The following is a 10,327-nucleotide window of genomic DNA, read 5'->3' as shown; positions in this document are numbered from 1 at the left end:
AGTGTGGTCCCTCCAACTTTAAAGGGTTAGTAATGAAGCCATAAATGTCAAATGCAGCAGTTTTTATCTCAATATCAAATCATTTCTGAGTAACAATAAAGTACCTTATTGGGATTGTTTTCAATTAAAATGGTCAAAAATAAACAAAAATAGCTTATTGGCAAAAAGCTATTTTTCATGCAAGAATTTTGCTAGGACTATCTGGATGGGGAGGGGAAAACTGAAAACTAGTTGTTATTGTCAGAGAGGTTTGGAACTCTCTTTTTTATTGGTCTATTGACTAATTTACCACCTGGGGATGTCACCAGGCAGGTGAAAACTCCATCCTACCAAAACAGGCAACATTTCTAGCCGGTCTTTTCAAACAGCTCTTACACTTAAAGGGCGTTATCATAATTTTCACCATTTCGCAGTATTATTCCCACCTCATAGTGTGGAAATCTATATAAAACACAGGCAAATCACATTTTTGACTGCACTGGGACTTTTATAAGGAATTTTGGAAATTAATGATGACTGTGTTGTTTTTATAAAATAACTTTTTTATGGCATTTTAAGAAGACGCCTGACAGGTCACTTTAGCAAGTCCTTGGAGTGATAGTATGCATCATCAAAATGCAGCTTCAGAATCTTAAATCAGATCACAAGAAGCTGACAGTACAAGATGTAACAGACAGTAATTCCCAATAGTTATCTGGCTCCCTGATCCGTTTTGATGTATCAGCCATTATAGATGGATATGATAATGGATGGTCCTCCATCCCCTCTACATTTTCTACCAAGTGTGAACTGACTGCTTGATTTATGGGACTTGGGAAATTATAATTCATTAATTAGGTTGTTAAAATGTCCTGTTCAAGGACATTGTCCAATAGGTTCCCATAAATTGGTCTCACGCAGTAAATCTTTATAGAATCCAGTCTGAATGGTGGTGGATTGAGTGATCAGGGAACGGACATTCCAAGACCTGAGGTATCAATATCATTTCGGAAATATGTGTCACATCCTTGTCTGTCAATTTTATGAATGGAATTTATGATTTATCCTAATAATAGGCAGTAAGATAAACCTATGTTATGTCTTCTGTTAAAACCATTAGACGTAAAAAGGGAGAACACATTAAAAACGGACACAGAGCCAGTGTGACACTCTCCTCTTGGATTTACATTTTATTATGACTTATTGGTATAGATTCGTTCAAGATAAAGATCAAATATCTTCCCCTAAAAAGGGGAAAGGATTGTGATAAAAATGAAAGACGCTATCACCAGATTACAGCAGGTATCAAAGGGAACGTGAATCATTGTTTTATTTCAAAACTGAATTGCTGTTGGTCTGAGAATAACATGCATCTTAAAGACAAAGGACATATCCTAGAGTGAATTGTCATTCATCAGTTAACTTCCAAATGTACTTTGTACAGTAAGGTCACAGTAAAACCTAAAATACATATAAAAGTGTTGGCCATTGTTTCACAACCCCCGACAATGCAAATAACCTGAAAGATTAAGTCATTACATCAGGTTCTGTGGAGAGAATGGTCAGAATCTGCTTCCCGGTAAGAATTTATGGGGATCTGCCTGGCTGTATCAAGCTAAGTTAAACCCTCTTGAGCTCAGTAAGTGTTAAGGGCTTTATCCCTCTTTGCAAATGGCCATTAGATTCCAACAAATCCTGCTCTCTCTGCTGTGTGGAGCCGACCCAGACAGCTTGATCCTCACCCTGGAGGGTCTGACCTAATGACGTACCCAGCTCCTGTTGAACAGTCAGGAGAATAGACCAGCCGTTTGATGTATTCATCTAGCCAGTCTTGTCTTATTACAGAAGGATTCTGATCAGAAGCAGCAGTACTACAGGACAACAATGTTTGAATCAGATATATTTGTTTTATTCTTGTTTTGCGGAGAGCGTAGGTTGGGAAAATGGAATTCAAATGACATTGTAATGAAAACTGACAAATTAGATGTGTACTGTGCTGCAAAGGAAATTGGTCAAAATCATTCCTTAGGGACACATGCAATCAGTCGGAAAGCAATTGAACAACAATGTAAATGTAAAAAGCTTAATTGGAAGTTTACGTTTCTCCATCTGCTTTATGACTTTGTAGTAAGGGTAGGGGTTTACACAAATGACATAGCCTGTGGGTGATGGAGACAGAAGAAGCTATTAATACATCTCAAGACAGAATAGATTTCACACTTTCTTTCTCACTTCTTTCTTAGGGGGTTTTCACATACGGTGAGCTCCAAAAGTCCTGAGACAGTGACACGTTTTGTTGTTGTTTTGGCCAGTGGTGGAAAAAGTACCCAATTGCCATACTTGAGTAAAAGTAAAGATACCTTAATATAAAATGACTCAAGTAAAAGTGAAAATCACCCAGTAAAATACTACTTGAGTAAAAGTATTTGGTTTTAAATACATGTAAGTATCAAAACTAAATGTAATTTATAAAATATACTTATAGTAAGTGTCAAAAGTAAAAGTAAAAATCATTTAAAATTCCTTATATTCAGCAAACCAGATGGCACAATTTTCTATTTTTTTTATTCACTGGTCGCAAGGGGCACATTACAACACTCAGACATAATTTACAAACGAATCATGTGTGTTTAGTGAGTCTGCCAGATCAGAGGCAGTAGGGATGACCAGGGATATTCTCTTGATAAGTATGCGAATGGACCATTTTCCTGTCTTGCTAAGTACTTTTGGGTGTCAGAGAAAATGTATGGAGTAAGTAGAAGTAAAAGTTGTCAAAAATATAAATAGTAAAGTAAAGTACAGATACCCCAATAAATGACTTAAGTAGAACTTAAACACTTTAGACCACTGGTTTTGGCTCTGTACTCCAGCACTTTGGATTTGAAAGAATACAATGACTATGAGGTTAAAAAGGGGGACTATGTACAAAAAGTGCTGTCATTTCTAAACAGTTCACCCGATGTGGATTAAAATACCCTCAAATTAAAGCTGACAGTCTACACTTTAACCTCATAGTCATTGTATCCTTTCAAATCCAAAGTGGTGGAGTGCAGAGCCAAAACTCAAACTAAAATGTGTCACTGTCCCAATACTTATGGAGTCCACTGTATAGTCCTCTTTAAAATAACCGATCTCGGCCCTCTTTAAAAAAGCAAAAGAACTCAGTTCTCTTTGTATTCACACTGCTCTTGCCTTAGGATGATGTCTCAGCTCTCTTGCCAGTTCACTTCAAAATGTAAGTGATCTGAGTCCTCTTTGCATTCACATTGCTGAGGTTAGAAAAGAACCAAGATCTTTTTTCCAACATTCACTCAATGCACTCTGGGTAAATACACAGCGCAGGACAAGCCATACCACCAGAACCTGCTATCAGACAGCCATGGATGTACCTACATACATTTTGAAAGGTAATAGTTTGTATTTAGTTACAAAATAAGAATTATATATATATATTTACATGTAAAAATTACTGGTAGCGGGATAAATAGCAGAAGAATAATTGCAGGTTTAAATCATGCTTAAATTGAAAATGTAATACCCAAATTTTACTGCCAACCTGCACATCATCTTTTTTTAGTTTGTGGCACTAATGAGAGGGGCTATGGCAGGGGAAACGGTGTTGCAGTAGCTTAAGGTGCTTGATGTGGAAATAATGACAAGTGAACCTGGGGAGCTTTATGTTCACATTGCACTAAAACAGGGAACCGAACTACAGACTTCAAGTGAACCGAACTCTGACCACCTCTGGAGATGTTCTCAGTTTGGTTCACTTCGTGGGCTCTTCTGACGGGTCTCTGAGTTCCTTTGGAGCATTCACAATGCACAGAAATGTAAGCGAACCGCACTGAGTTCCCCAAAATAACTCTGAAAGGGACCAAGTGTGAGTTCCCAGTTCTGCTTGAGTGACGCTCGACTTTGGTAAATGGATGATGAATGACTTGTGTCTTGAGGAAACGTCACCATGGCCTAAAAGCCATAACAGTAGGTCCATAAATGATTTTAGCCTCTGGTGCAGTGCCTGAATGAATAATGTTCAGACATTTACGATATTTTAGAGCTGCAAGTTTTCCTTGCTGAACAGACGAGCTGGCCTTTTCATTGTACTGCGCTCCTTGCCGTTAGACAGTAATTGGTTTTAATGCACAGCTAATTGGGCTCTCTGGCAGGAGAAAGACAATAACCGAGCTGAGGTTGTTGATTAAAAAAATTATGCTTTTAAACAGTACAGTTACACTTCCATTTTTATGTGTGGACATCCATTTTACTGATGGTCTCCAATTTGCTGAAGCAATTTGTGGTTAATGCATCGTTAACTCTCTGCACCTAAACCACTGGACATTGCCCTTCTCTCTGACTTTGACACAATAATGAGGAAGGAGAAATAGGATGTTTTTCATATCCATTGTCCTTCCAGTATCTTCACTCATCAGGCAAACGCCACTCCAGTTAGACTTCAGTCTGAGAGTGTGAAGGAGTAGCATGGACATGAGGAGAGCAGAATGCAAATGATTCCCTCTCCAAATGAACCTGCCCCCTCTCCTCTACCACACAGCCACTCTAAGGAACATTCTGGTGACTGTAGAAACCTGTGACAGGACCATTGGATCCATGAGCACTTCCATTTCCACAAATGAATCCCATCCTTCTCAATGAGACCCAGATCCCTTCCTCTTCCAGAAGCTGTGCAACTGTGCAACTGTGCTCCCTCTAACCAGAGGGAGCACAGTTGGAGGAGACTGGAGGAGGAAGGAGGGGGGCTGGAGGAGACTGGGGGAGGATGGAGCACGTATAAAGCGGGAGGGAGGAGGTTGGGGGAAGTAGGAGGATGCTGAAGGAGACTGGGGGAGGCAAGAGGAGGTGGAAGGAGGCAAGAAGAGGTGGAAGGAGGCTGGAGCAGCGCTGGAGGAGGCTGGAGCAGGAAGGAAGAGGGAGGAGGCTTGGGTAGAGGAGGCTGGGGTAGACTAGAGGAGGCAGGGGGAGGCAGGAGGAGGCTGAAGGAGATAGGAGGCTGGAGCAGGGCTGGAGGAAACTGGAGAACGCCTGGAGCAGGAAGGAAGCGGGAGGAGCTGAAGCAGGAAAGAAGAGGGAGGAGGTTGGAGCAGGACTGGGGGAGTCTGGAGCAAGGCTGGAGGAGGCAGGAAAAAGGAGGTCCTGTGCTGCTGAGAGGGACATCTCAGCAGGAAGCTTTAGGCTCCTCTCAGAGGGAGAACCTGCTTGGGTGACTCTGTATGTGTCTCAGGCAGCCACCATTATATGCTCCATTTGCAAACACAGGCACTGGGATTTGGATGTTGTTGTGTTAGTGAGACAATTTTATCTTACTGCATTGTGTGCCTCGAGGACAATATAATTTAGCTTCTCTACGTGAATGTCTTTGCTAAGCGATTTCCTGCATTCCTATTTCCTTGGTGTTGCGATGCTTTTTCTCTCCCCTCCGTCTGACCCTGGTGAATAATGAGCCCACACTGCTATCGATTGCCCCAGGGCCCATACAGCCAAGGTCTACAATTCAGAGAGGGGTCAATAGTATCGTAACAATCAAGGTTAGCGCAATGGCTATAACATGCCCTATTTACAATTAGATTGACTAAACAGCAGGAGAAAGACACTTGTTAAAGTTCACTTTGAGATAGTGTCATTCACACATCTGGGATTCAATAGTTTTCTGTTCAATTGTTTCCCAGTCTAATTGGCTAACTATAGTACAAAGCTCAAAAGGAAGCACAAAGTGAAATGCTTTGAGGAAAAACATTTCTTTAAACATTGCGTTTCTGGTTGTGGTTGAGTGAAAGTTTAATTTCAGGCTGCTAATATTATTTAGGAAAAGGAGTCCATGCCATTGCCAGTTCTGCAGTATTCAGATTGGGCTTGCTGGGGCAAAGTTAACATTCTTTTTGTGCATTTTGTGAGAATGTTTGATTATTCCTTATGCTTCTTAATCACCACTCTAAAATGAGTTGGTGCTATTTATTCCCTCCAGAGTTTGCATTGAAAGGGCAGCAGCGAATATGTGATGTCGTGTTTTGGCTAGGGCAGAGGCATGGGGGAAGATGATTGCCCGGGCTAAAGCTCTACTCTGACCCCTGACTCTGACTCTGGCACAAGACAGCTACGTTTCTCAGGGCCTGACGTCCAAGATGAAGAGTGATTGTTGATCCGAGTCAACAAAAAACTGCCCAGTAAACAAACAGTGTCCATGAATGCCCTCCAGGTTATGGCATATGCAGTACTAGTTCTGCAGAGAGGGATAGCGTGTGGTGAGTGTAGGCACGGTGGAAGAAGAGGCCGATTACAAATCCCAGACAGCAGGCAGTAAATCAGCAGTCCCTCAACGATTTGAGATGTGAACCAAGTCACACTTCTACCTGTATTTGTGAGACTCGGGAGACAGTCTGAATGGCTTGTCATGTAAGTGGGGGGATATGTGTTCTGACAGCATTGGTGTTTTGTCTGCACATCTCCCTGATGTGCACATCTGAGGTCAGAGGACCTCATGGATGCATACATCTAGATCAGATGTCCTGCTGAACAGGTTCAGTTCATTTCTCACAGGAGAGCGTTCTGTAGTAGCACTTTGGCTACAGACCCTGTGTAGTGCAGTCTGGTCTGGCATACAGGAGGGGAGCGTTCAAGACCAATGAATCACACCAAGGAAGTTATGGACACACTGCAGTGGAGTTCTGCTTCACTGATGGGTATGACCAGTGGCTATGTAGCATTTCAAAGGACTGTCTATTTCGAGACAGATAATTACTACAATTGTTACATAAAAGTTCTTACAGCTTTAGAAATAATACAATGAAATAGTATTACTCTGTAGAATAGACCATATAACTCAGGTAGAGAGGAATGGTTACATCATGCCACCTCTGGCACAGCATCAATCTAAGGTGAAGGCAAAGAACACTGGATTTGAACCACACTGGAGCTATTGTATTTGAGCCAGGAGTACAGGAGCTGCAGTGGATATTTGGTCACATAGAGCTGTTATGACTAGGTGTAGACAATGCTTTTATGTGGCACAAATGCATGAGAAGCATAATTCTTGAGACACAGAAAATAATAATATGACGTCTTAAACCCCCACAGCATATCTAAGCCTATAAATATGCCAGGTCATGAAAAGCCTGGCCTTTATTCTGACTCTGCATGAATCAACCCCCAAAGCAGGGGTTGATGCTCTGGTGCTCTGGATGCTCTATATAGCCTACTGAGGCCTGTCTGTGGCCATTACAGTTTTTCTCAATTGCTAAAACACAATTTCTGAAACCTTGCTCCATTTCCTGAAAACATTAAACACAATACCTCATCTTCAAGCACTATTTACATAACCTCTGACCCCTCTCGCAAAATGAAACATTCGCCTCAAAACAGTTTTACCTGTGTTCAAAATCAAACACTGCTCTCAAATCATAAACAAAATGATCAAAATGATATACACTCTCAAGCAGTCAGTAAACAATAAACCGAAAAATAGAAAACACATTGTTCAAAACATACAATTTTCAGGGAGAAGTACATTTTTAATCCCAAAAAATATTCCTATTTTTCCATCATTGTCTTTTGATGAACGAAAACATGTTCTATCATAGTAGCTCAAAATTGATCAGAAATTACTACTTTGCTTTGCTCTTTGCAATTTTGTTTTTCCTCCTCCTTGTACCCCTATTTTTACAGTACTGTACCCTGCATCTCACAAACTTGTCCTTTGTCTCTGTGATACTGTAATTCTTGTTCTTTGTTGATATGAACCTGCAACCAGTCAAAATATATTGAGCAGTCAGTACTGTTAATAAATGGAAAGCGCAATGTTCAGGGCCATACAATTTGTCCATTGTACAGTATACAGCCTACAATGCACTGTACTACAGTATACAATACTAAAAGGGACAAAAATCAAAGGAGTAAACATGTGATCAATGTGTTTCTCTTGTCTTTGGGCTGGGTCAGGCCAGACCACTTCGTCGACATCCCAAGCAATATTGTCCCTCCTGAGGCAAGGGGGTAAGAAGCCTCTTGTGTGCCGTATCCAGCCCTGACATGATTCCTCACCTATATCACCAAAGGCTAAATCCATGGCTTGCAGCAGATTTACTCTGGTGTAGGGTTGTCTATCATACACTTTCCATCTCTCCAAGAGGAGAAAAACTCCTCAATCGGATTCAGGAAAGGCGCGTATGGAGGGAGGTACAAGTTCATAAACTGCCCATTGATGTTAAACCATTCCCTTACCTGAGCAGCTCGGTGGAAACTGACATTGTCCCACACTATCACATAGGTGGGAATGGGATTCTCATTTAGCTCTTGACCCTGCTGCTCTTGAACCTGCTGCTCAAATAAAATATCTCTTAGATTGGCAATAAATCTTAGAAGGTGCTGGGTGTTATATGGCCCGAGTGTAACATGGTGATGTAGAACACCATGGTTGCTGATAGCAGCACAGATTGTGAAATTGCCACCTCGTTGACCAGGGACTTCAACAATGGCCCGCTGTCCAATCATGTTTCGGCCTCTCCTTCTCCTCTTTGTTAGATTGAAGCCTGCTTCATCGACAAAGATGAACTCATGGGGTCTGTCCAAGGATTCCAAGTCAAATATTGTCTGTGTAGAAATACAATATACTGTATGTAGGATTTTGTAAGTCGTACAGAGACAGTGGTATACTGTAGAGTACGATTAGGCTTCTGATTCACATACATTGTATGTACTGAAGAGTAATGTCATTCACATAGTATGTGTTAGTACTGTAGACAATCTGGATTACAGTAAATGTTTCTGAATGTACACTTACTTGCACATACTGAGCTCGCAGTTCTTTCACCCTTGGTGAGTTGCGCTCAAAAGGTACTCTGTAAACTTGTTTAATTCGCATCATGTTACGATGGAGGACTCGGTCAATTGTGGAAATGCTCACACTGTCGATTCCCTGGAAGTGTGTGTTGTATTGTATCACTCGTTCCTGGATTTCTCTGAGTCGTATTGCATTATCTTGAAGGACCATGCCAACTATAACGGCCTCTTGCTCCCGAGTGAATATAGCTGTCCTTCCACCTGCATGTGGCAGCCTTGCAATTCTACAAAAAGTAGTTGTGCAGTTACAAAACATATTCATGCAGTACAATACATACAGTGATTAACTTTACAAATGTCTATTGAAACAGCTGCATATAGTGTAGTACAGTAAATTTGCAATAATAAAAATACAGTAGTATACTGTACCTGTTCTCTTCTCTGAATGTCCTTACTATGGTGGACACAGAAAATCGCCTCAAATTGGGTTGCACTCTAAGTCCTACTTCCCTCATTGTCAGTCCATGGACAAGAACATGGTCTATAACTGTTGCTCGAATTTCATCAGATATTTCCACTCTTTGTCTTCCTCTCCCTCTTTCTTGCCCTCCTCCTCCTCGTCGCCCACCTCGCATACACACTCGTCCTCGTCCTCTCACATTGTTTCTTCTATCCATTCTCAGACTTTCTCCTTCCCACCTTCAACAACCTGTTTGCTCTCTGAACTGGCTTATATTGGTCGTGTCGCATCATTTGAAACAGGTTAAATCAATTTTGAGTGGTTGTGTTCAATCAATGACATGTGTTCTCTATTTGTATTTGATTGTTGCCACTTGTGTTTACCAGTATGGATGACATGTGCATTAGAGTGCAGAATGTGTTTTGAGAATGAGAATGTGTTTAGAGTTTTGCTGAAAAGTCTAAGTGAGATCTGCAAATTGTGTTTTACCATGTGAAATGGTTTAAGGTATTGACAACAGACTGCATAATTAGTTAAATGAGTCCAGGCAACTGAGAACTTTGTTCAGCCAATGGGTTTTAGTGTTTTAGCAATTGAGAAAAACTGTAACCTCCTCCTGCAAACAAACCCTGAGTCCTTACTGTTTCACTGTTGCTTCCCTTTAAACTTTAAACGCAGGTCTGAAAGAGAGAAAGAGAGAAAGAGAGAAAGAGAGAGTGAGTGAGTGAGTGAGTGAGTGAGTGAGTGAGTGAGTGAGTGAGTGAGTGAGTGAGTGAGTGAGTGAGTGAGTGAGTGAGTGAGTGAGTGAGTGAGTGAGTGAGTGAGTGAGTGAGTGAGTGAGTGAGTGCGTGAGTGAGTGAGTGAGTGAGTGAGTGAGTGAGTGAGTGAGTGAGTGAGTGAGTGAGTGAGTGAGTGAGTCTGATAGGATAAATCAAAGACCCGGTGGAATCACAGGCCATTTATAGGGAAATTGGGTTCAGTTATAGCTTAAATCATCCTTTGCCAAAGTAACTCTCCAGCACACAAACACAAGTGGCAAAACGTGCAGTAAAGCCGCTGTTGAAACTTTTCTGTTTGTACTGTAGGCTAGTCTATGTC

The sequence above is a fragment of the Salvelinus namaycush genome, chromosome 30, assembly GCF_016432855.1.
Source record: "Salvelinus namaycush isolate Seneca chromosome 30, SaNama_1.0, whole genome shotgun sequence".
Taxonomy (NCBI): domain Eukaryota; kingdom Metazoa; phylum Chordata; class Actinopteri; order Salmoniformes; family Salmonidae; genus Salvelinus; species Salvelinus namaycush.
This window is presented reverse-complemented; position numbering follows the sequence as displayed.